Consider the following 25,372-nt stretch of genomic DNA (forward strand, 5'->3'; position numbering starts at 1 on the left):
AAGTTCTCCTGCAAAATGTCTTGATAAACCTGGGAATTCATGTTTCCTTCGATGATGGCAATCCGTCCATGCCCTGACGCAGCAAAGAAGCCCTAAACCATGATGCCCCCACCACCATACTTCACAGTTGGGATGAGGTTTTGATGTTGGTGTGAAATGTTTCTTCTAAACAACTCGGCTTTGGTTTTATCTGTGTGGAATATTTTGCCAGTACTACTGTGGAACATCCAGGTGCTCTTGTGCAAACTGTAAACGTACAGTAATGTTTTTTTTGGACAGCAGTGGCTTCCTCTGTGGTAACCTCCCATGAAATCCATTCTTGTTTAGTGTTTTACGTATCGTAGATTTGCTAACAGGGATGTTACTATATGCCAGAGACTTTTGTAAGTCTTTTGCTGACTCTCTAGGATTCTTCTTCACCTCATTGAGCAGTCTGCGCTGTGCTCCTGCAGTCATCTTTACAGGACGGCCACTCCTAGGGAGAGTAGCAGCAGTGCTGAACTTTCTCCATTTATAGACAATTTGTCTTACCATGGACTGATGAACAGCAAGGCTTTTGGAGATAGTTTTATAACCCTTTCCAGCTTTATGCAAGTCAACAATTCTTAATTGTAGGTCTTCTGAGAGCTCTTTTTTGTGCGAGGCATCATTCACATCAGGCAATGCTTCTCGTGAAATGCAAACACAGAACTGGTGTGTGTTTTTTATAGGGCAGCTGTAACCAACACCTCCAATCTCATCTCATTGATTGGACTCCAGTTGGCTGACACCTCACTCCAATTAGCTCTTGGAGATGTCATTAGTCCAGGGGTTCACATACTTTTTCCAACTGTACTGTGAATGTTTACATGGTGTGTTCAATAAAAGCATGGTAGCATTTAATAATTTGTGTTATTAGTTTAAGCAGATGACTTAGATAAAGATAAGATTGCATTTTATGACCAATTTGTGCAGAAATCCATATCATTCCAAAGGGTTCACATAATTGTTCTTGCAATAGAGTGTGTGTGTGTGTGTGTGTATATATATATATATATATATATATATATGTGTGTGTGTGTATATATATATATATCTCTCTCAGTTAGTGTAAGTTTAGGTTTTTGCATGAACGCACCAATCAGTAGCGTCCAGCAAAGACTTTTTTTTTTGTGCAGAAATAATATATATTTTTTTTTTTACAACCATTTTTCTAAATTTAATTTCAAATTTATTACAAGCCCCTTTACGTGTGAAAACACTACATACACACCCCTCACACTAAAGGTTTACACATTTCACACGTCACACCCCAATAAAATAAAAATGGCCCGTCCATCCCAACGAGTATACTCAGCTGAAGAGGCCTACGCCATGCTTGCCTCCGATACTGAGTCTGCTAGTGAGGGAGAATAGGATGCCACTTTCCTCTACTTCTCTACCCCCTCATAATCATCCGCTGATGAAGGACCCTCTAGAAGGTGCCCAGGGTAGCAGAGGAGGCGGCCCCCCAGAGCGAGCCCACATGGACCCCACCCCCTGACTAGGGTTGGGTGATATACCGGTATCACGATATACCGCGGTATTAAAAAAAACGGCGATATCGCAGTTTCCTAAATACCGCAGTATTTTGTGACATCATCAGAGGTCAGCGCACATTGTGCGCTGACCTCTTCTAAACATTACTTCCTCTCGCTCCTGGCCTGCCTCCTCCTTGCTCCGCCTCCCTTAGTCAAGTCTCCACCCACCATCTGACATCACCTTCGTCGCCCACCAGTGCCGGGCGCCGGCTCTATTGTATATCTGGCGATCCCCTGTGTGACTACTGTCTCTGGAGAGACTTTTCCTGCGGCTGCCTCCTTGTGGCTGCCCCCATTTTTTAATTCTTCTCTGAAGATTTTGTAAATTTAATGGTAGCCCAAACCAATTTATACACCCAACAATTTATTGATCAGAACTTTATATCGTGGGAGGCATGGACTGACCAGGCATGTAGGCAGACGCACGGTGTGAAGCTCCTGAAAAATCAGTTTGCCCACTGCATAGCTGAACACCTTGGAGGCAGCTTGTGTGGAGCCGATTTCCTCCACTGTCTAGCACCCTTTGACGTCCCTATGACACGCCAGAAAGCTAAGGAGAAGGAGGTGAAGGAGTGCGATCTTAAGAAACATGGCGCCTCGCACGCAGCTAAAATGTCTGAGGTGTATGCGCAGCTGGAAAAGTTTGCCATCCACAAGACTCCCAGCAATGGATACTGAACAAGCGACTGGTCCGAAGTGGAGCCGCAGGACACACTCTGGAGAGCTCTTTAAGAGCTGTGTAGACGTAGGTCAGTGCCATACTGGAGCTGGGAGCCAGCTCTGATATAGAACCAACCATTAAGGTTGTGTAGAAAGCGGTAGCACAGTATGGGGTGGCACTAGCCTCACTAAATACGCATATGGGGGGGGGGGGGGTACTGAAGGAGAATATTTCTCTTGGAAGACAAGATATGAGGCAAGTCAAAGAGATAGTTGGTGAGTTAGAGGGTCTTCTGAGTGCAGTGGAAGACCAGCTACCGCCAGTAAAATGTGATCTGCAACGTGTAATACATTATGTCTCACTGCTCATTTCTAAGTCTGTGACCTTGAAAACCGTCTGAGACGTAATAATGCCCGAATAACTGGTGTGCCCGAGCATGCTGAAGGAACTGATGCTGTTGCATTTTTGGAAAAATGGCTTGCTGATAAAATTGGAAGAGAGAAACTGTCTCCACTTGCTATTGAAAGGGCACATCGTGTGCCATTCCGCCCTCCATCTTCAGGTGCGCCACCGAGGCCCCTCTTGATCAAAGTGCTACATTTCAGAGATCGGGATGCCATCCTGAAAGGTGCAAGAGATTGTGCAGACCTAAGTGTAAACGGGAATCAAGTATCCTTATTTCCGGATTTCTCTGCGGAAGTCCAAAAACTGAGAGCGCATTTCCTGGTTGTCAAAAAAGCGGTTGAGAGCTTTATAACTGCCTTATTCAATTATATATCCCGCTAAACTGCGAGTGGTGGCGGGCAGCACAGCACACCTGTTTGAAAACCCTGTGGAAGCGTGTCAATGGCTGGATGGTACATAATAGAGCTACGTGGCAACAGCTGAAGACACAGTGAACTCTGTATTTAAGCAGCATCCAACATTTTACCAGTTAAGCCAATTATATGTTAGCTCTTTACTGAACTACTAGATGATTAACTGCCATGTTGCGGAGGAGAACTTTCTTTTCTTTTGGTTTTCAGTTTCTGAAATGTAGTGGGCATTATGAACGCGCCAGGCCCTAGCGCTGACACAGCACTGTCAAGACAGATGTTTTTGTTAACCGTAGCAGTCTCTGCCTGTATTTACGGATCAGTGTAGGGGGTTATGTCTGCTTTGTTAGGCTCCTTTCACACCTGCGTTCAGGTGTCCGCTCGTGAGCTCCGTTTGAAGGGGCTCACGAGCGGCCCTGAACGCAGCCGTCTGGCCCTAATGCATTCTCAGTGGAGGCGGATCCACTGAGAATGCATCCGCCTGCCAGCGCTCAGCCTCCGCTCCGCTCAGTGAGCGGACACCTGAATGCTGCAAGCAGCGTTCGGGTGTCCGCCTGGCCGTGCAGAGGCAAGCGGATCCGTTCCGACTTTTATAATGTAAGTCAATGGGGACGGATCCGCTTGAAGATGACACCATATGGCTCAATCTTCAAGCGGATCAGTCCCCCATTGACTTTCAATGTAAAGTCGGAACGGATCCGCTCAGGCTACTTTCAGACTTAGAAAATTTTTCTAAGTTCTAATGCAGACGGATCCGTTCTGAACGGAGCCACGGTCTGCATTAATATGAGCGGATCCGTTCAGAACGGATCCGATCGAACGCAGGTGTGAAAGTAGCCTTAATGGGAATGTTGGGGAGGGACTGAGTGGGAAATGAGACACAATGTATGTCTACTGTTGAGATATGTGGTGGCTCCCTCGGGGCAGGCGGCACTGGGTCAGCTTTTTTTTGGAGATTGTATTATGATGGACACTCTTAAAATTATTGCCTGGAATGTAAGGGGATTGGGCCACGCCACCAAACGGCATGCTGTCTTCCATATCAGCCTTTGTCTTTCTGAAACACATCTAATCCATAGGGTGTGGATGGCGCATGAGTTTCACTCTACCCATTCCACACATGCACGAGGAGTTAGTATCTTAGTACACAGAACCCTTCCCTGTGCAGCTAGGGACACATGCATTGATAGTGAAGGATGGTTGTTATGTATTTGTCACGACCACCCCTGTTTAAATCAGACTTATGACCGCCAGTGGGGAGAAAAGCCCATGCCAGGACCGTGCCAGGGTGGTGGATACAGAATTATCCAAACAGTCATTCCTGGACCCCCCTTATTTTTTGCTGCCACCACGTTCCTGAGTGAACGACTCTATAATTGTAGGGCTAGGAGTTTGTACCACTCACAGATCAGCCCCGGTACCACGCTACAAGCTAACGCAATTCGAGTCATAAACCGGTTATGTCTCTAATATCAGTCGACTATAAAATGGTTAGGTCTCGAAGGCATACTTTTGTTGTAGTGGGCCTTAGAGCAATAAGAGACAATTTAAAATATATGAAAATATCTTTTACGTTAAGTAACACAGAAGTGAAACAAACAATGCATACAAAAATTTACAGAAAAAGATTACAATAGCAAGCTGGAAAGCATGTGTAAAATAAACGGGATAAAAAGAGAAATTACTATCTTGGATTTTGGCTATGCAAAATCCAGGCACAAAACTTGCGTTCCAACGGACAGCATATCCTGGTACAACCTACCATTCTCTCTGAAGACCTTGTGCGTAGCCCCCTCCGCAGGGTGGCTCTCAGCAGCACTTCAGCGTTGTACCAGGCTGGGGTTGCTCCGCAGCGCCTGTTCAAAGCGGTTCCCCAGGAGTCGGACAACTGTCCCGTGGCAAACGTGGATAGAGGTCGGGGGCCTGCAGCTGCCAGGTCTGTGGGGTCAGAACAGGCCGGAGCAATGGCTGCCACCTGCTCCGACCCGGATGGCCGGACAGCTGTTGCTTTCGAAGGGCTGCGGGTGACCGTCAGAACTGACCCATCATTACATACGACATTTGCATTGGGTTCACCATTAACATTACCCACAGATACATTGCAAGTATTGCCACATTAAGTGTCCTGGTTCCCTGAATCAATAAATACTATCCCAATTACCTGTGGGCCCGCTGCTGCAAAGATTTCCTCCCACACAAGTCAACCTCCCCGCCTGTACATTCCCCCAGGATATCTGACCCCCCCCCCACTCACATCTCGGCTAGGTAACCTGGAATGTCTCGGAAGTCCAGAGGATTCCTGTGTGGGGTAGAAGGTGGCACATGGCATGCCTGCATTCTGCCCAGATCAGTTCAGAGCAGGACATTCGTGGGTATGTCGGCCATGACACCCACCTCCCTCATTCCACTCAGACACCCCTGTCCAAATAAACATGAGTGAGGGGTACCTTGGGGAGCAGCCCTCCAACGCCAGTGATCGAGAGGGTTCTCCCTGAAATGAGGTCCTTTTCGTCCACCATCTCTTGACGAACTAAAGTTACCTGGGCTCCCGAGTCCAACAGTCCAGTGGTGCATCGGTTACCCACAGTAACGACTTGCATATTGTCCACTGGGCGCTGGATTTCCTGCCCGACCAACTCCGGGCGGCTTGTGGACAGTTGTGCTGGTTGGGTTGCTGGTGGGCCTTCCAGTTGATTGTGGACTTCCCTTTTGCTCTGGGCACTTGCGGCTTAGGTGACCCGGCTTGTGGCATCGGTAGCAGGTCCGGATCTCCGCTGATGCTGGCTTGGCTCAGTCAGGTCGCTGGGCAGGCTTCTGGAAGGGTCGCTTGGCTTGGGCAGACAAAGCCGGCTGTGAGGAGGAAACAGGGGAAGGGTTACCCCTCAGATGTGACAGTGTCCCTGGAGGCCCGAGTGCTGGGCATAGCGAGGAATTAATCGGCTAACTGTGCCGCCTCCCGTGCACTCTTTGGCTTGTGCTCACAGACATACTTTTGCACATCAGGGGACCAATTGGCGACAAACTGTTCCCGGACCATCAGATCAGCCAGGGACTGCTTGGTGTCCTGGGTGAGGGTATCAGACCACTGTTTGAAGATGGTCTGCAATTTGCTACGATAGTTTATAAATGTATCCTCGGGCCCTCTCCTCAGGGCATGAGGTCTCAAAAGCATGCAGGAAGATGCCAATGTCGCAGTTCTCCGAATCCATCACAGGCAGTTTTGGCTTGACCACCAGGGATGGTCCTGTGGAAGTAGCAGCCCGGTCCGGCCTTTGAAGCTGTAATTGGGCCATTGCCAGTTCATGATGTTGGTCAGCCTCATGTTCTGCCTGACACGCCTCCAGCAGCTGAAGATACAAGTCGGGGTTAGTGTGTAGTAGCTGGTCCATAACACTTGGGGTGGCATAGAAACAGAGCTATGCTCAGCTGGAGAACTGCAAGGCTCAGCAGGATGTCAGTTTCCCAGTTCATAATCCTCAGTCTGGGGAGGGGTTATCCAACTCGGTGGCATCTGAGTTTTCCCCATTCAATAAATCTTGGGCCTTCAGCATACCTTGGGTATGAGGGCCCTGTGGTACACTCATTGTTGCCAAATAAAAGAAAAAAGAGGGGTTGGGGTACACTTCCAGCTGCTATGTTATGTATGTATAAACAAAAAATGCACCGTGTCTCTTTCTTAAAAACAATGGTTAGGTTTTTTCAGTGTGAGGCTAATCGCTTAACCCACACACTGACACTCTAAGCAAGCTGCAATCCCACTTAGCTGCCACCAACTCTGTCACGACCACCCCCATTTAAACCAGACTTATGACCGCCAGAACACCCCAGCGGGGAGAAAAGCCCAACCAGGGGTGGACCGTGACACGGGGGGATACAGAATTACCCAAACAGTCAATCCTGGACCCCTTTTATTTTCTTCTGCCACCACATTTGTGAGTGAACGACTATAATTGTAGGGATAGGGGTTCAGACCACTCACAGATCAGCCTCAGTACCATGCTACAAGCTAACACCAATCGAGTTATAAAACAGGTAGGTCTCCAAGGCGTACAAGTACTTTGTTGCAGTGGGGCTTCGAGCGATAAGAGAGAGACAATTTAAAAGATATGAAAATATCGTTAAGTAACACAGAAGAGAAACAAACAATGCATACACAAATTTACAGAAAGATTACAATAGCAAGCTGGGAAGCATGTGTAAAATGGGGATAAAAAGAGAAATTAATATCTTGGATTTTGCCTATGCAAAATCCAGGCACAAAACTTGCGTTCCAACCGACAGCCTATTGGCGATGTGACCACAGGGCAAAAAGCTCTCCTCTACCATTGCGCACTGACTTTTATGCCCCATTTTGTGGGAGAGTAAGGGGGGTTGGCCGAGCCAATTTCTGGCCGAGGGCTGCACGGTGGGTGTTCCTGAAGGAGTGTTTGGGAGGGTTTGTTCGCCCCTCCCTGCTGCTGGCCAAGCCAGTTTTCCCTAATTTTACAAAAAATGTAATAAATATGAAAATTCGGGTGCTTGTGCTGGGTCCCCCATGAATTTATCGACTATTCCATGGGTGACGCCACACCTCTCTCCTCTCTAGGTGACTAGTAACCTGTTTCCCAGTCTGGGAAGACCCCTGAGCTGCCAAGTTTGGTGCATTTTGAGTATACCTACATTTTTGTGTCATAATTCCATATAGCCCAAATATGCTTTTTGGGGTTCTCAGAGCATGGTTCACATGTCTTTCCTTATGCGCTCCCCCCTCCCAGCTCTCTGCTTCTGATGTGTAAATTGACCAGGCTGCAAGGAAGGGGCAATTAGCAAGCATGTGTTTAACCTTCATGGTTTCAAAGTGTCCAGGAGACTCATGGTCTGGTTTGTCCTTTGAAGCTATCCGAGGTGTGAGGTGATCTCAGCAGGGGGTGATTAGAGTCTGTGGTCTACAAAGGGCTACAGGAATGGCCATATATGGACGTCCTGTTCCCTGGCTAGAAGCTGTTCATTTTTTTTTAAACTGACCGTCAACCGGATTCTACTCCTAAAACATTTTTTTATGAATAAGATCCGGACGTGACATCGCGTCACAGTATTGACTGCTCCGTGTATCATTTTAGATTGATACTGGTCGCAGTATATATCCCCCCCCACCATATTAGAGTGAAATTCTGAAAAGAATCCTAACATTTGCTGCCAAATTCCCCAGTACCCCCACTTTGATTGGAGATTTCAATATGTACTTAGACGGAGCCCTCTAAGTTTCATGCAGATGCCGCAGAAACAAATAGTTCCCCAACTTCCATGGCTAGATTGTTCTTGGAGGTCAACCTATGTGATCTCTGGAGGACCCAGCATCCAGGAGAGCGGCAATACTCTTGCTGCTCCTCCTCATACAACTCATTGTCCAGGATAGATTTGACGATTGGGTCTCAGTCTTTACTGGCTGTGACTTAGGAGGTCTCCTATCTCCCCCGGAGTATTTTTGACCATTCCCCACTTTTGGTACAGCTGAAATTGGGGAATGTAGCACATACGTCAAGGCCTATATACCGTCTTAACCCGTTCTGGCTTAATCTAGTGGATACAGGTACTGTGATTTACGGGGCAATAGAAGACTTCTTTGATCATAATGTGGGATCTGCTTCGTCGGCCATGGTATAGGACGCAATGAAGGCTTATGTTAGAGGACTTTAAATTAAAAACATTAATGTGCAAAAAGTAGGGCTATGACTAAAGAACTATCAGATACCGTTTTGTATACAGAATCTAAATATATTGAAAACCCATCACCAGAAAACTCAGCTAATTGGAAGGAAGCCCAAGGATTGTTGGACCATCTACAAGTTAGGGCTGGGGATAAGCAGTTTTTTAGAACCCAAAAGTTCTTTACAGAGGGGGAAAGCGCAGGCCATTTAATGGCCACTATCAAGGCACAGGCTGTTCCTGCTTGTGTGACCTCTATGAGGGATGTGCATTGAAACTTGGTTACGAGAGATGAAGATCTTTTAGGGGCATTTAAGCTCATTTTAAAGATGTATATCCATTCTAGGATGACTGTTACTGAGATATAGAACCAACTTACAGGACCTTCTAAAAAAAATTGCATATTGTGATAAAGTTCATTATTTTCTGTAATGTACTGATAAACATTAGACTTTCATATATTTTAGATTCATTACACACCAACTGAAGTAGTTCAAGCCTTTTATTGTTTTAATATTGATGATTTTGGCATACAGCTCATGAAAACCCAAATTTCCTATCTAAAAAAAATAGCATATTTCATCCGACCAATAAAGTGTTTTTAATACAAAAAAAGTCAACCTTCAAATAATTATGTTCAGTTATGCACTCAATACTTGGTCGGGAATCCTTTTGCAGAAATGACTGCTTCAATCGGCGTGGCATGGAGGCAATCAGCCTGTGGCACTGCCGAGGTGTTATGGAGGCCCAGGATGCTTCGATAGCGGCCTTAAGCTCATCCAGAGTGTTGGGTCTTGCGTCTCTACTTTCTCTTCCCAATATACCACAGATTTTCTATGGGGTTCAGGTCAGGAGAGTTGGCAGGCCAATTAAGCACAGTAATACCATGGTCAGTAAACCATTTACCAGTGGTTTTGGCACTGTGAGCAGGTGCCAGGTCGTGCTGAAAAATGAAATCTTCATCGCCATAAAGCTTTTCAGCAGATGGAAGCATGAAGTGCTCCAAAATCTCCTGATGGCTAGCTGCATTGACCCTTCCCTTGATAAAACACAGTGGACCAACACCAGCAGCTGACATGGCACCCCAGACAATCACTGACTGTGGGTACTTTACACTGGACTTCAGGCATTTTGGCATTTCCCTCTCCCCAGTCTTCCTCCAGACTCTGGCACCTTGATTTCCGAATGACATGCAACAGTCCAGTGCTGCTTCTCTGTAGCCCAGGTCAGGCGCTTCTGCCGCTGTTTCTGGTTCAAAAGTGGCTTGACCTGGGGAATGCGGCACCTGTAGCCCATTTCCTGCACACGCCTGTACACAGTGGCTCTGGTTGTTTCTACTCCAGACTCAGTCCACTGCTTCCGCAGGTCCCCCAAGGTCTGGAATCGGTCCTTCTCCACAATCTTCCTCAGGGTCCGGTCACCTCTTCTCGTTGTGCAGCGTTTTCTGCCACACTTTTTCCTTCCCACAGACTTCCCACTGAGGTGCCTTGATACAGCACTCTGGGAACAGCCTATTCGTTCAGAAATTTCTTTCTGTGTCTTACCCTCTTGCTTGAGGGTGTCAATGATGGCCTTCTGGACAGCAGTCAGGTCGGCAGTCTTACCCATGATTGCAGTTTTGAGTAATGAATCAGGCTGGGAGTTTTTAAAAGCCTCAGGAATCTTTTGCAGGTGTTAAGAGTTAATTAGTTCATTCAGATGATTAGGTTAATAGCTCGTTTAGAGAACCTTTTCATGATATGCTAATTTTTTGAGATAGGAATTTTTGGGTTTTCATGAGCTGTATGCCAAAATCATCAATATTAAAACAATAAAAGGCTTGAACTACTTCAGTTGGTGTGTAATGAATCTAAAATATATGAAAGTCTAATGTTTATCAGTACATTACAGAAAATAATGAACTTTATCACAATATGCTAATTTTTTTTAGAAGGACCTGTACTAGACATATCAATGCCTACCCTTTCCATGGAACATAGCTACTCGATGAGGCAATCTCATTAGAAGAACTAGAAATGACGTTGAAATCCTTCCCTAACGAGGGAATTTTATAAGACACATCAGGAAATTTAACTCCCACACCTCCTTAATGTCTTTAACGATGCTCTGCAGGCTGGTACTCTTCCCAGCTCAATGAGGGAGGCAATAGTGGTACTAATCCCAAAACCGGGCAAGAACCCGACACAAGTAGATTCCTATCGGCCCATCTATTTGTTAACCGTGGATTTAAAAATCCTGGACAAAGTTCTTGCTATCTGTTAAAGGTAATTCATACTGTTATTCATGAAAAGCAGTCTGGCTTTATGCCTGGCAAGTCCACATCTCTAAATCTCAGGCGCCTATTTCTTAACATTCAGTTAGGAGGGGTTGGGGAGCATGGGTGTGGTGGTGTGCTCTCGCTTGACGCTGCCAAAGCTTTTGACAGTGTCGAGTGGGAATACTTGTGGGTGGTCATGACTAAGATAGGGTTTGGCCCGGGGTTCTTGGGATGGGTGAAATTGCTGTACAATGGGCCTAGGTCTAAAATGGAGGACTGTCCACGGCAATAGCCTTGGAGAGAGGGACGAGACAAGGGTCTCCTCTCCTTTTTGCTCTGTCTATAGAGCCCCTGGCATGCTTGTTAAGAACCATGGCGCTCATACAGGGGTTCAGAAGAGGTGAGGTGGAGGAACAAATCTCATTGTACGCAGACGATATGTTGTATGTGGGTGATCTAGCCTCATCAATTGACCCTATTATATCCATAATTTCTGAATTTGGTAGGCAATCTGGGTTGCTTATCAACTGGGACAAATCGGTGATGCTTCCGCTGTCCCCGCTTCTACAGAGTCTGTCTAAGGTGCACTAATTTAAAGGTTGTATCTTCCTTTAAGTACTTGGGAGTTGAGGTATCCACTGACTTATACAAGTTCATACAAGATCTAGTACCATTGCTAGCTAGGTTCAAGCTTAAAGGGGTTCTGCACTTTCAATTAACTGATGGTCTATCCTCTGGATAGATCATCGGCTTCTGATCGGCGGGGGTCCGACACCCGGGACCCCCCGCCGATCAGCTGTTTGAGAAGGCAGCGGCGCTCCAGCAGCACTGCGGCCTTCTCACTGTTTACCGCCAGGCCCCCGCCCACTGACGTCACGACTTGTATCAACTAGAGTGCGCGCGGCTAAGCTCCATTCAAGTGAACAGAGCTTAGCCGCGCCCACTCTAGTTGATACAAGTCGTGACGTCAGTGGGCGGGCGGCCCGGCGGTAAACAGTGAGAAGGCCGCAACGCTGCTGGAGCGCCGCTGCCTTCTCAAACAGCTGATCGGCGGGGGTCCCGGGTGTCGGACCCCCGCCGATCAGAAGCTGATCTATCCAGAGGATAGATCATCAGTTAATTGAAAGTGCAGAACCCCTTTAAAGCTACCTCCTGGCATAAATTGCCACGGTCTCTAGTAGGCAGGGGCAATCTTCTTAAAATGGTGCTAATGCCACAGCTCTTGTATATACTGCATAATTCACCAATATGGATTCCTATGCACTACTTTTATAAGACACAACAATTTTTTTTCGCTTTTTATTATGGAAGAATAACAAGTGCAGAATTGGGTATGAGACGCTGCAAAGGGACAAGGACTCAGGATGCCTAGCACTGCCTAATCCTCTAAAATATTTTATATCTGCTCAGCTCCAACATTTTAAGGGATGGAGTGTGGCTGGGAGGACAGGAAGAAAGTGGCAGACTGGTGAAGTGGGTGCCGCAACGCCCCCTGTCTTTAGCGGCAATGGAGGGGTAGGTGGACTCGAGATTAAAATCCGTCCCAGCTTTGGAACTAATGAGGAAATTATGAAATAAAGCCAAAACACTTCTAGTGGTCTCAGGACTTTTAGATATATCTCCCATATGGCTCAATCCCGCTTTGCCAGAACTTTCCCGACTGACAGAATTTTCCCGATGGAAAAATTTTATTCTCAGGGTCTCCTCAAACAATTTCAACCATTGTGTTCTGAGTTTAGCGTGCCCTCTACTCATTTTTAGAAGTACTTGCAAGTAAGACGTGCCTTAGAGGCCCAGTCTAAAATATCACAATTGCAATATTTTCCAACCAGACAGTTGTAATTGCTGTGGCGGCTGGATCTGCATCTCGAATATATCGATCGCTACATGGGGAATTTTTGAAAATCCCTTCAAATAAGGACGCAATGGGAAAGGGATGTTGGGACCATTATTGATACCCAATGGGAGGAAACGTTGGCGTTTACCCTAAATCTATCCCTTAGGCTGAGTTCACATCAGCGTTCACCCTTTCCATTCTCCTGCTCAGTTATAGGAGCAGGAGAACGGAAAGGACGGATTGGGCACATAACTGAGGCGAACACAGCCTACGGACCCCATAGACTATAATGTGGTCCGTTAGGTTTACGCTCAGAAGATGATTTTGGAGAGGAGACAAAAGTCCTGCATGTACTACTTTCGTCTCCGCTCCAAAATCATCTTCTGAGCGTAAACCTAACGGACCCCATTATAGTCTATGGGGTCTGTAGGCTCCGCTCGGCTCAGTTATATGCCCAATCCGTCCTTTCTGTTCTCCTGCTCCTATAACGGAGCAGGAGAACGGAAAGGCTGAACACTGGTGTGACCGAAGCCTTAGTGAAGCTACCAGGTTGTCCCAATTGTCTTTAATCCACAGGGTGTACGAAACTCAGATATTCTTATTTAAAATTGGTTATAGGAAAAATTCCAACTGTCCGAGATGTTATGAGCCAGAAACTGAACTGTTCCATATTCTATGAAACTAAGGCATTGACATACTGGAGAGAAATAATGCAACTCCTTCATAAGGTGTATTGTGCAAATTTCTCTCCTGACCCGAAGATATGGTTACTAGGTATCTATGATTCTGAGCATATACAGACACCTATAAATACTGGAATCAATAGGATGTTATATCAAGCATGTAAAACATTGGCAGCGAAATGGATTCATCCTTCCCCTCCTATTATTACTGAGTATGTAGCTAAATTAAATAGTTGTTAGATTGGAAAGAGGAGTCTACCTAAGGCTACTATCACACCTACGTTAGGTGCGGGTCCGTCTGGTATCTGCACAGACGGATCCGCACCTATAATCAACACGCTTGTATCCGTTCAGAACGGATCTGGTTGCATTACCATGAACAAAAAAAGAGGCCTTGGTTTGAAAATTAGGGCCTTGATAACCACCTCTTGGAACTGAAGGAAAGTTCCTCTGTGGCCTGCAGAATGAAATGGCACGTACGCATTGCACTCCGTACAATGTGTATGGCCAGCTTTTTGTACTACACATTTGCTTTTAGTGTGGCACTGTACTTCAGGAAGTTACGGTGCCAATGTTGTACCAGGACAATATTTTCCATTCCCCAGACAGCAAGCAAGGGAAGGACCCAAAAAAGAGGCAGGGTGTGTTCCAAAAGGGGGATAAGGAAACACGCCATTTATCACTGAAAAACCTGGCCTGTGCATGCAGGAGTGTTTCAGAATCTTCCACACATCCATGGAGTATTAATTTAATTTCATCCTTTATATGCTCCCTGTAATATTTCCACTTTATAGCTCTAATTTAGTCTACCTCGCTTGCATATCCACTTTCCAACAACCACTACATATTCTTTTCTGCGAGACAACTGTTAGGTCAAAAGTGCCCTTTAAAATGTTCATACGGGGGTGCTCTTTATGAAATGGGGTCTCTTGTTGGGGTTTTTCATTTCTGAGGACCTCAGGCATTTATGTAGTGCGACCATGGCAGCTAAAATCCATGTCTGTTTATTCAGGCTTGCAAAAACCATATTTTGCACTTTGCCTCTACAGCCCTGCTGTGCGCCTGTACCACAGGCTACAAGCACATATGCGGTGTTTGCAAAAAGGGGAAAAAATGGGGTACATATACTGGGGTGCATTTTCTCCTTTAATTCCTTGTGAAAGTTAAAAATTGGGGTCTGCTACAATTTTTAATTTTTACAAATGTGTGCTTTGAAATGCTTTCACAAGTGTTTGTCTGCTGTGAGACACCTGTTTGCTGAAAAGTACCATTTCTACCACTTAAAATGTTAGTACGGGGTCGTTCTTCCCGCAGTGGGGTCACTTGTTGGGGTTTTACATTTTTTGGGGACTTCAGGAATTTATTTAATGCAACATGGCAGCTAAAAATCCATGTCTGCCAATTCAGGCCTGTCAGCACAATTCATATTTTGCAATTTGTGTGCCCATACAGCAGGCTACAAGCACATATGGGGTGTTTCCTAACTGGGGTGCATTTTCTCCTTTATAAAAATTGGGGTCTGCTAGTAATTATTTTTTCACTAATGTATGCTTTGAAATGCTTTCACAAGTGTTTGTCTTTTGTGAGACACTTGTTTGCTGAAAAGTACTTTTTCTACCACTTAAAATGTTTGTACGGGGGTGCTCTTTCTGAAATTGGGTCACTTGTTGGGTTTTTCATTTCTGGGAACCTCAGGAAATTATTTAATGCGACATGGCACCTAAAATACATGTACAGACGTGGACAAAATTGTTGGTACCCTTTGGTCAATGAAAGAAAAAGTCACAATGGTCACAGAAATAACTTTAATCTGACAAAAGTAATAATAAATTAAAATTCTATAAATGTTAACCAATGAAAGTCAGACATTGTTTTTCAACCATGCTTCAACAGAATTATGTAAAAAAATAAACTCATGAAACAGGCATGGACAAAAATGATGGTACCCCTAGAAAACACAGAACATAATGTGACCAAAGGGACATGTTAATTCAAGGTGTGTCCACTAATTAGCATCACAGGTGTCTACAACCTTGTAATCAGCCATTGGGCCTATATATATGGCTCCAGGTAATCACTGTGTTGTTTGGTGATATGGTGTGTACCACACTCGACATGGACCAGAGGAAGCAAAGGAAAGAGCTGTCTCAAGAGATCAGAAAGAAAATTATAGACAAGCATGTTAAAGGTAAAGGCTATAAGACCATCTCCAAGCAACTAGATGTTCCTGTGAGTACAGTTGCACATATTATTCATAAGTTTAAGATCCATGGGACTGTAGCCAACCTCCCTGGACGTGGCCGCAGGAGGAAAATTGATGACAAATCTAAGAGACGGATAATCCGAATGGTAACAAAAGAGCCTAGAAAGACTTCTAAAGAGATTCAAGGTGAACTTCATGCTCAAGGAACATCAGTGTCAGATCGCACCATCCGTCGTTGTTTGAGCCAAAGTGGACTACATGGGAGACGACCAAGGAGGACACCATTGTTGAAAACGAATCATAAAAAAGCAAGACTGGAATATGCCAAACTACATGTTGACAAGCCACAAAGCTTCTGGGAGAATGTCCTGTGGACAGATGAGACAAAAATCGAAGTTTTTGCCAAGGCACATCAGCTGTATGTTCACAGACGAAAAAATGAAGCATATCAAGAAAAGAACACTGTCCCTACTGTGAAACATGGAGGAGGCTCTGTTATGTTCTGGGGCTGCTTTGCTGCGTCTGGCACAGGGTGTCTTGAATCTGTGCAGGGTACAATGAAATCTCAAGACTATCAAGGAATTCTAGAGAGAAATGTACTAGCCAGTGTCAGAAAGCTTGGTCTCAGTCGCAGGTCATGGGTCTTGCAACAGGACAATGACCCAAAACACACCGCTAAAAACACCCAAGAATGGCTAAGAGGAAAAAATTGGACTATTCTAAAGTGGCCTTCTATGAGCCCTGACCTCAATCCTATTGAGCATCTTTGGAAGGAGCTGAAACATGCAGTCTGGAAAAGGCACCCTTCAAACCGGACACAACTGGAGCAGTTTGCTCATGAGGAGTGGGCCAAAATACCTGCTGAGAGGTGCAGATGTCTCATTGACAGTTACAGGAAGCGTTTGATTGCAGTGATTGCCTCAAAAGGTTGCGCAACAAAATATTAAGTTAGGGGTACCATCATTTTTGTCCATGCCTGTTTCATGAGTTTATTTTTTTACATAATTCTGTTGAAGCATGGTTGAAAAACAATGTCTGACTTTCATTGGTTAACATTTATAGAATTTTAATTTATTATTACTTTTGTCAGATTAAAGTTATTTCTGTGACCATTGTGACTTTTTCTTTCATTGACCAAAGGGTACCAACAATTTTGTCCACGTCTGTATGCCAATTCAGGTCAACAAAATCCATATTTAGCTGTTAGACTCTGCCATGCGCCCATACATAATTTTTTGAGCACATATGGGGTGTTGGCGTATTTGGGGGGGGGGGGGATGGGGAACAAATCTTGGAGTGCATTTTGTACTGTTACCCTTTTTGAAAGTAAAAAAATGTGTGTGTAAAGCAACTTTTTCTGGAAAAATGTTTTCATTTTCACAGCCAAGCGTTTCCTAATTCTGTGAAAAGCCTGATGGGTCAAAGTGCTGTTGTTTCCGCAATGGGGTCAGTTTTTTGGGGTTTCCACTTTAGGGATACCTCCAAGGTGTGTTCAATTGCAAGATGGCAAAAAGAATACTTTGTTCCTCGGTACGTTGCTTGTAGTACTGGCACTGCAAATCCAAAGCATGAAGTGGGTAAAATTCACGTACCGGTCATCCGTCTTCCTCCTGCACTCTTCTCAGGCTTGGGGCTTATCATACTGTTATTATATGTGTGTGTGTGTATATATGTATGTATGTATGTATATGTATATATATATATATATTCTGCTAGCCTGATTGGGGTTATTTTCCCCTCCTAGGTCCCTAAGGAGGCACAGAAGTAAGTTAGGAAGCCTGCTAAATGCATATCTTGTTATAAGCGGCCTCCAGACGATTACCGCAAGAGATTGTGTAAGGATTGCACCTCTAGCGTTATACGGGAAGAACATTCTTCTTTAATTGAGGAACTTAGATCCATGATACATGAGGAAGTAAAATCCTCTATCTCAGCTTTCCTCCTTACCCAGGGATCTACCTCCATCTAAAAGACAGAGAATAGCGTCCCTTTCTTCCTCTGATTCGGAATAGATTGCGGAGGACGCTTCATCCTCCAAACCCTGGGATTTCTGATAGAAGATTTTGTTTCTCCTCGGAAGAAATGCCAGACTTGCTGAGGGCAGTCAGAGCCACTATTGGGGTGAAAGAAGCCCCAAAAACTCACTCTGTGCAGGATGAGATGTTCGGGAGACTTTGTGTTAAGAAAACCTGTGTATTTCTGATTAATGAGAATATACGCGATATGGTTCTCGATGAGTGGTCAAATCCAGAGAAACGTGTGGGAGTGTCCAAGTCCTTTAAGAATCGACTGCTGTTCGATCCAAATGAATGTAAAATTTTCAATGAAACACCTAAAATTGATGTACAGGTGGCAAAAGTTAATAAAAAGACTGCCCTACCCTTTGAGGACGCCTCCCAGTTACGCGACCCCATGGACAGGAAGGTGGATAGTCTGTTGAAAAAATCGTGGGAAGCCACTATGTACAGCCTAAAATCTAATCTAGCCGCCACCACTGTGGCAAGGTCCATGGGATTGTGGTTGAACGACTTGGAGTCTCATATTCGGTACAACACCCCTAGAGAAGAGATCTTGATGTCCCTTCCCTTGCTAAAATCCGCCATGGCATTTATGGCGGATGCTTCGGCAAAATCTGTTAGATTCGCCGCCAAAGACGCCGGCCTCAATGCGGCCCGCCGGGCTCTGTGGATGAAATGCTGGTCGGGGGATAACGCCTCAAAGCTGAAGCTGTGCTCCATCCCATTCTTGGGGGAGTACATCTTCGGCCCTGTGTTAGACCATATTTTAGAAAAAGCAGCAGACAAGAAAAAGGGTTTACCAGAGGAACGACCCTATAAAAGGAGATATCCCTTACATGCCCCCACTAGACAGAGTAGGCCCTACAAGGAAATAGGAAATTCGCCCCAAAGCGTCCGCCATAAATGCTGTGGCGGATTTTAGCAAGGGAGCTACCCTAAAGGAGGCAGGGGAAGAGGTACCCCTCCCTCTTCCCAGAACAAATCTTCTGACAATGACGCCAGGGTCGGGGGGAGATTGAAGAATTTTCTAGCTCCTTGGGAGTCCATTACTCCGAATCCTGGAGATCATGAAATCCGGCTACCAGGTGGTTTTCTTCATCTCCCCTAGACCGCTTCATTGTAACCAATCCGAGCTCTTTCAATGTACGCAAGAATATCCTGCAGGGGGTTCAGAACCTTCTAGACATGGACGTGGTAACCCAAGTACTATAAACACAGCTAGGACAGGGGTTCTATTCTAATCTCTCTTCTTGGTGCAAAAGAAAGAAGGTTCATTTCGCACCATCATAAACCTAAAGACCCTAAACAGGTTTATAGTATATCGGAAATTCAGGATGAAGTCCCTAAAATCCCTGATACCACTAATAGGGAGGAACGCTCTGATGTGTACAGTAGACCTAAGGGATGCTTACTATCACATCCCGATCCATCTGGATTTTCAGAAGTTTCTCAGATTCGCCATTCAAGATCACAAGGGTATAACCCTTCACTTCCAGTTTACGGCTCTTCCCTTTAGGATATCATCTGCTCCCAGTCTTAAATGAAACTAGTGGTAGAGATGGTGGCCTCCCTGAGACACAAGGGCTTGGTGATCGTACCATACCTGGACGACTTCCTCCTGATTGGAAATTCAGAAAGCCAGCTAAAAACAGACCTAGTAACCTTCTGGTCACTCATTTGGGATCTAGGATGGTTAGTAAACCTGAAGAAATCAAATTTTCTACCATCCAGTTCAATCCAGTTTCTGGGGGTCATACTAAATTCCCAGGTTCAACATACATTCCTCCCATCGGACAAGATCAGGAACCTTCAATTTAAGATCCGACTGTTTCAGGGCAGGAGGTCTTGCCCTATAAGGGAAGCCATGAGCCTTCTAGGGCTCCTCTCATCTTGCATTCCTTCTGTCCCCTGGAGCCAGTCACACTCTCGAACCCGACTTGGATTCTCAAAGTCTGGAACAGACAGCAGGCTTCCTTAACCCCTTAAGGACTTAGGGCGTACCGGTACGTCCTAAGTTTAAATCGCGGCGCCACGGGGGTTAATCCGAACAGGATGCCGGCTGAAATCACAACGCCTGTAACGGCTATCATATTCCGTGCATTTGGAGAGGCGGTGCTGGACCTAGTGCTGAATGCTGCTGTCCAGGGTGCTGATTGGTGCAGGGGAGAGGGGCGCGAGATTCAAACTTCCTGCGCTCCTCTCTCCCCTCCTCTTCCTGTTCTGCACCTGCACCCTGCAGCATCGTTCAGAACCAGCTCCTGAGATCCCCCCAATCGGCACCCATCACCCTCCAGGTAGGTTAGAGTCAGTGAGGGAGAGGCACCGTTAGGCAGGGATAGAAGGGAAAAGTTAGGGGGGGGGGATGCACTTTTATCATAACTTTTTTGTTTTGTTTCAGCTTTGAGACCCTAGATCCCCCCCTGCCACTTGTCCCCCAATCCACCAGCAATGCAGCATGTCCCCCCCCCCCCCCCCCCCCCCGGCCGGTCATTGATCACTTTGGGGCCATATTTGCGCAGGCCTATGTACCTGGAAGGGAGGTCGCGGTTGATGAGTTGCGTTCAAGGGGAGACTCAGTTTTTGCCAATACATTCCCACTAAGCGGGCGAGGTATGGCGTGAAGCTATACAAAATTTGTGAGAGTACCTCAGGGTACACTTACAAATTTCATGTGTACGAGGGGCAAGATTCCCGTATTCAACCCCTCGAATGTCCCCCCACTCTGGGTGTTAGCGGGAAACTTGTGTGGGACCTTATGTACCCACTACTAGATAAGGTTTACCACTTGTACGTGGATAACTTTTTCATACTAGCATTCCCTTGTTCAGATCCCTTGCCGCCAGATCCACGTTCGCTTGTGGGACCGTGTGGAAAAATCAACACTGCCTCCCCCCTCCAGGTACCTATCCCCAGGGGTGAGACCCGTGCCCCTACCAGTGGAAACCTGTTGCTGGTCAGGTATAAGGACAAGAGGGATGTACTTATACTGTCCACGGTAACGGCATCACCCCTGTCCCTGTGCGAGGTACCGCGGCAACGGTCCTCAAGCCCGATTGTATCGTCGACTGCAATCAGTATATGGGAGGAGTTGATCTCTGATCAAGTCCTCAAGCCATATAATGCCATGCGCAAAACCCGGGCATGGTACAAAAAAGTTGCGGTCTACTTGGTGCAGGTTGCCATGTACAACTCAGGGATATTCCTCCAATTCTATGAGGCAGTCCTCAAGGACCTGTTCTTTTCGGACCGGGAAAGAGCAGGTCGGAGTACCTTGGAAATTGGAGGCGCCCGGATCGTCCCTGGCCAACATTTTCCAGGTGTGGTCCCCCATACTGGAAAGAAGGGGCGAACCCCAAAAAAGTGCAGTGTGTCTCGCAGGAGGGAGATAGGAAGGACCCCACCACTCAGTGCCACAAGTGCCCAGATCATCCAGGCCTCTGCGTTATCAATTGCTTCAGGGAGTATCACACTTCCATGGAGTACTACATTTTTATAAACCCCAACCTAGAAAACATTAAAAAACTATGGCTCTGACTTTGGAGACACGGGGGGAAAAAAAAAATTTCCCCAAAAAATATTAGTTTTAGTGCAGGCATCCTCAAACTGCAGCCCTCCAGATGTTGTAAAACTATAACTCCCAGCATGGCCAGACAACCTACAGCCATCAGCAGGGCATGGTGGGAATTGTAGTTTTACGACATCTGGAGGGCCGCAGTTTTAGGATGCCTGCTTAGTGTCTCCAAAGTCTGAGAGCCATACATATTGGGCATCGCCGCGTCTGCAAAAATCATTCCCCAATAAAAATCTAAATTTGAACTCCTTTTGCAAAGTTTCCAGTGAATCCACACATGTTTTGTTTGGGAATGGAACCAATTGTTTTTCTGCTAACAGGTTTTGAGTTGTGGGGAGATGGCAGAAGTTTTCCTCCTTCACTTGTTTTTTGAGGAGGCCTAATTTTACTTCAAATGCTTTCACATGTGATTGCATATCACAGATGAGCTTCCTTTTTCCTTGAAGTTGCAGATTGAAACTGTTGAGTAGCTCTGTTAAATCTGTCAGAAAGGCAAGGTGCCATTTCCATTCTGCATCATTGAGCTCTGGTACTTTGTTTTTTGAAAGTAGAAAAGCTGTAATGTGTGGAAGTAAGTCATAGAAACGTCTCAACTCTCCCTCGACTCAACCAACGGACTTGTGTGGTACAGAACATCTTCATGGGCAACATTTAGCTCAGACAGAAATTCCTGAAATCGTCTGTGGTTTAGTGCATGAACTCTAATGAAGTTAACACAAGATACCACAATTTTCATAAGAGTCCCACTTCAGTGATTTACAACACAGCGCTTGTTGGTGGATGAGGCAGTGTATGGTAATTGGATGAGGATGGTTATGTTTGTCCATCTCTTGTTTAATGTGAGCAATTACTCCTTTCTTAGACCCCACCATGCTAGGAGCACCATCAGTTGTCACACTGGCTAGTTTAGCCCAATCCAGCTCCAAACCATTCAGTTTGGCAAAGCTTTTCATATATATCCGCTCCTGTGGTTGTACCTTTAATGCTTTGCAGTGCAGCAAGCTCTTCTGTGACTTCAAAATAGTAATTTGTCCCACGAATGAAAATGAGAAGTTGGGCAGAATCCTGAACATCATTGCTTTCGTCGAGTGCCAAGGAAAAATAGCAATTTTTTTTGCAGTGGTTTGCAAATGCTGATGCAAATTGTCTCCCATTTCTTCAATCCTTCATGTCACTGTAGGTCCTGAAATACTCGCTGTACTAAATAAATCGGACTTCTCTGGACACATCTCTTTGGCAACAGAAATAAGGCATTCTTTAACAAATTCTCCCACGCTATTAGCTTGGCAACTTGAAAACTTGCTCGCAGTGATGAAATAGTTAGCTGCTTCTGCTTCACAAAAGTATTTTGCTGAGTTGTCAATGTATGTTTCAGTTTTAATATTTTATCTTTTCTCACTTCTCCGACCAAACAATCATATTTATCTTTATGTTGAGTTTGATAGTGGCGACGCAAATTGTATTCTTTGAACACAGCAACTATATTCTGGCATATCAGACTCACAGCTTTTTCTTTATACCGCATGAAAAAGTAATCGTAAGTCCACTGTTCTTTTGAATATCCTACACTCAGAGTGCAATTTTTCTTTTTCTTGACATCATTGTTTCCTAGGGATTCAAACTTGCTATTAGTAAAATACCAATATATATGTGTGTGTGTATATATGTGTGTATGTGTGTGTGTATATGTATGTATGTATATATGTGTGTATATATAATACGCACACCCAGTGTATAAACCCCAACTTGCAGGTCTGTGCCCCCGATGTGGACAGTTACCTCTTGCAGGCTTTTCTATGCAGACTAGCAGACCAGCTCAGTCCCTGATGGGGTTCTGTTATATCTCCCTATATAACGGGCCAAATTGATACGTTCTAAATCCGAACACTGAAAAGGAAACGCATATCAAATCTTAGTTTTTCTATCAAGGAGACCCATTTAATCAGTAATCTATTTTACACTTCAGTCGATGTTCTGGTTTGGAATGGCTATATAAGCAGGAAGATCCTTTCCATGGGACAACCATGACACTAAAATAGGATCTTCCTGCTTATATAGCCATTCCAAACCAGAACCCCCACTTACAGGTCTCTGCCCCCTGACGTGGACACTTATCTCTTGCAGGCTTTTCTATGCAGACCAGATCAGTCCCTGACGGGGTTCTCCCTATATAACGGGCCTGAAAGGAAATGCGTATATAAGTAGGATGCTATTTTATTATCATGGTTGCCCCATGGAAAGAAAACTGGCAGTTGGCTGGATTGGCATGCTCTCAATTGTTTCCCAAAGAGACTTGGATAATGAAATATCAGGCTGCAAGTCTGCATTTTAATAGGTTAGATTCTGACCTATTGAAATGCAGACGGTCGCCCTGATATTTCATTATCCAAGTGTCACTCTGACTGACCTGTTGACAGGCAGACTGGCATTTCGTTATCCAAGTCTCTGAGTATGAAATGAGAGCATGCCAACCCAGCTAACTGCCCGTTTTTTTTTTTCCCACTGTCACAGTGGCCACCATTTTCATGTCCCCCGCATCAGCCCCGCCACCCCCCCCCCCCCTTGTAAAAAAATGCCCACCACACACTGTCTCCCCATTGTTAATATTAAAATGTTAAGTGCCACACTGACGCACCCACAGTTGTCCAGGCTGTCCCTGAGCCTGAGGCTTCTTCTTTCTGCCCCGGGGGCGGTGATATGAGAAGCGGGCAGTGATATGAGAAGCGGGCGGGCGGCGGCGCTAACTCACTCACTCACTGTAGGTCACCCGCCGGAGCAGAGCTGACATCGGAGGGAGGGAGCCAGGGCGAAGGAGGAGGAGAGCAGAGTTGCGCAGGCCCTAAGGTTAACTGTTAAAAAGACCCGGTGGGCCGGATCAGAGTCCTCGGCGGGCAGCATGTGGCCTGCGGGCTGTAGTTTGACGACCCCTGATTTACACCATGTCCCATTAGAAGCCCTCTGATGTAGCCTAGACTAGAAACTCCAAAAATAGTGACCTCATCTAAGAAACTACACCCCTCAAGGTATTTAAAAGTTACTTTACAAACATTGTTAATCCTTTAGGTGTTCCACAAAACTAAATGTAGAAACAATTTTAGAATTTACATTTTTGGTTACTTTGCCTCAAAAAAGTGTAATATAGAACAACCAAAAATCATATTTACCCCAAAAATAGTCCCAAAACAACCACCACCTTATCTCGTAGTTTCCTAGATGGGGTCACTTTTATGCAGTTTCTACTCTAGGGGGGCATCAGGGGGCTTCAAATGGGACATGGTATAAACAAAACCAGTCCTGCAAAATCTGCCTTACAAAAACCATATGGCGTTCCCCTCCTATGTCCTTTGGCCAAACAGTAGTTTACAACCACATATGGGGTGTTTCTGCAAAATTCAGAATCAGGGCAACCCATATTGAGTTTTGTTTGGCAGTTAACCCTTTCTTTCTTCCTGTAAAAAATTTATTTATATTGGAAAATTTTCCCAAAAATCGAAATTCTTACATTTTATGTCCATTTGCCATGAAGTTTTGTGGAAGACCTAAAGAGTTAACGACGTTTGTAAAATCGATTTTGAAAATCTTCAGGGGTGTAGTTTCTAGAATAGGGTCATTTTTGGATGGTTTCTATTGCGCAAGCCTCAAAAAGTGACTTCAAACCTGAACTGGTCCATAAAAAGTGGGATTTGGAAAATTTCAGAGAAATTTCGAAATTTGCTTCTAAACTTCTAAGCAATGTAACATCCCCCAAAAATAAAATATTCCCAAAATGATCCAAACATGAAGTAGACATATGGGGAATGTAAAGTCATCACAATTTTGGGGGGTATTACTATGTATTACAGAAGTAGAGAAACTGAAACTTTGAAATTTGCAAATTTTTCCAAATTTTTGGTAAATTTTATATTTTTTTTATGCAAACATTTTTTATTTTTTGACCCAATTTTAGCAGTTTCATGAAGTACAATCTCGGAACGGCCTGGGTAAGTAAAAGCGTTTTAAAGTTATCAGCACTTAACGTGACACTGGTCAGATTTGCAAAAAATAGCCAAGTCCTTAAAGGGTTAAATCACAAAGCGTTTATCC

General features: G+C 45.1%; 1 protein-coding gene across 1 annotated transcript in view; it reads left to right on the forward strand.

Moving 5' to 3' along the window:
* WDR74 (WD repeat domain 74) overlaps positions 1-25,372 on the forward strand; it is a 97,902-nt gene that overhangs the window by 62,012 nt on the left and 10,518 nt on the right. The gene's annotated exons all lie outside the window — the stretch shown is intronic.

This window comes from Bufo gargarizans, chromosome 10 (assembly GCF_014858855.1).
Source record: "Bufo gargarizans isolate SCDJY-AF-19 chromosome 10, ASM1485885v1, whole genome shotgun sequence".
In the NCBI taxonomy this organism is placed as follows: Eukaryota; Metazoa; Chordata; class Amphibia; order Anura; family Bufonidae; genus Bufo; species Bufo gargarizans.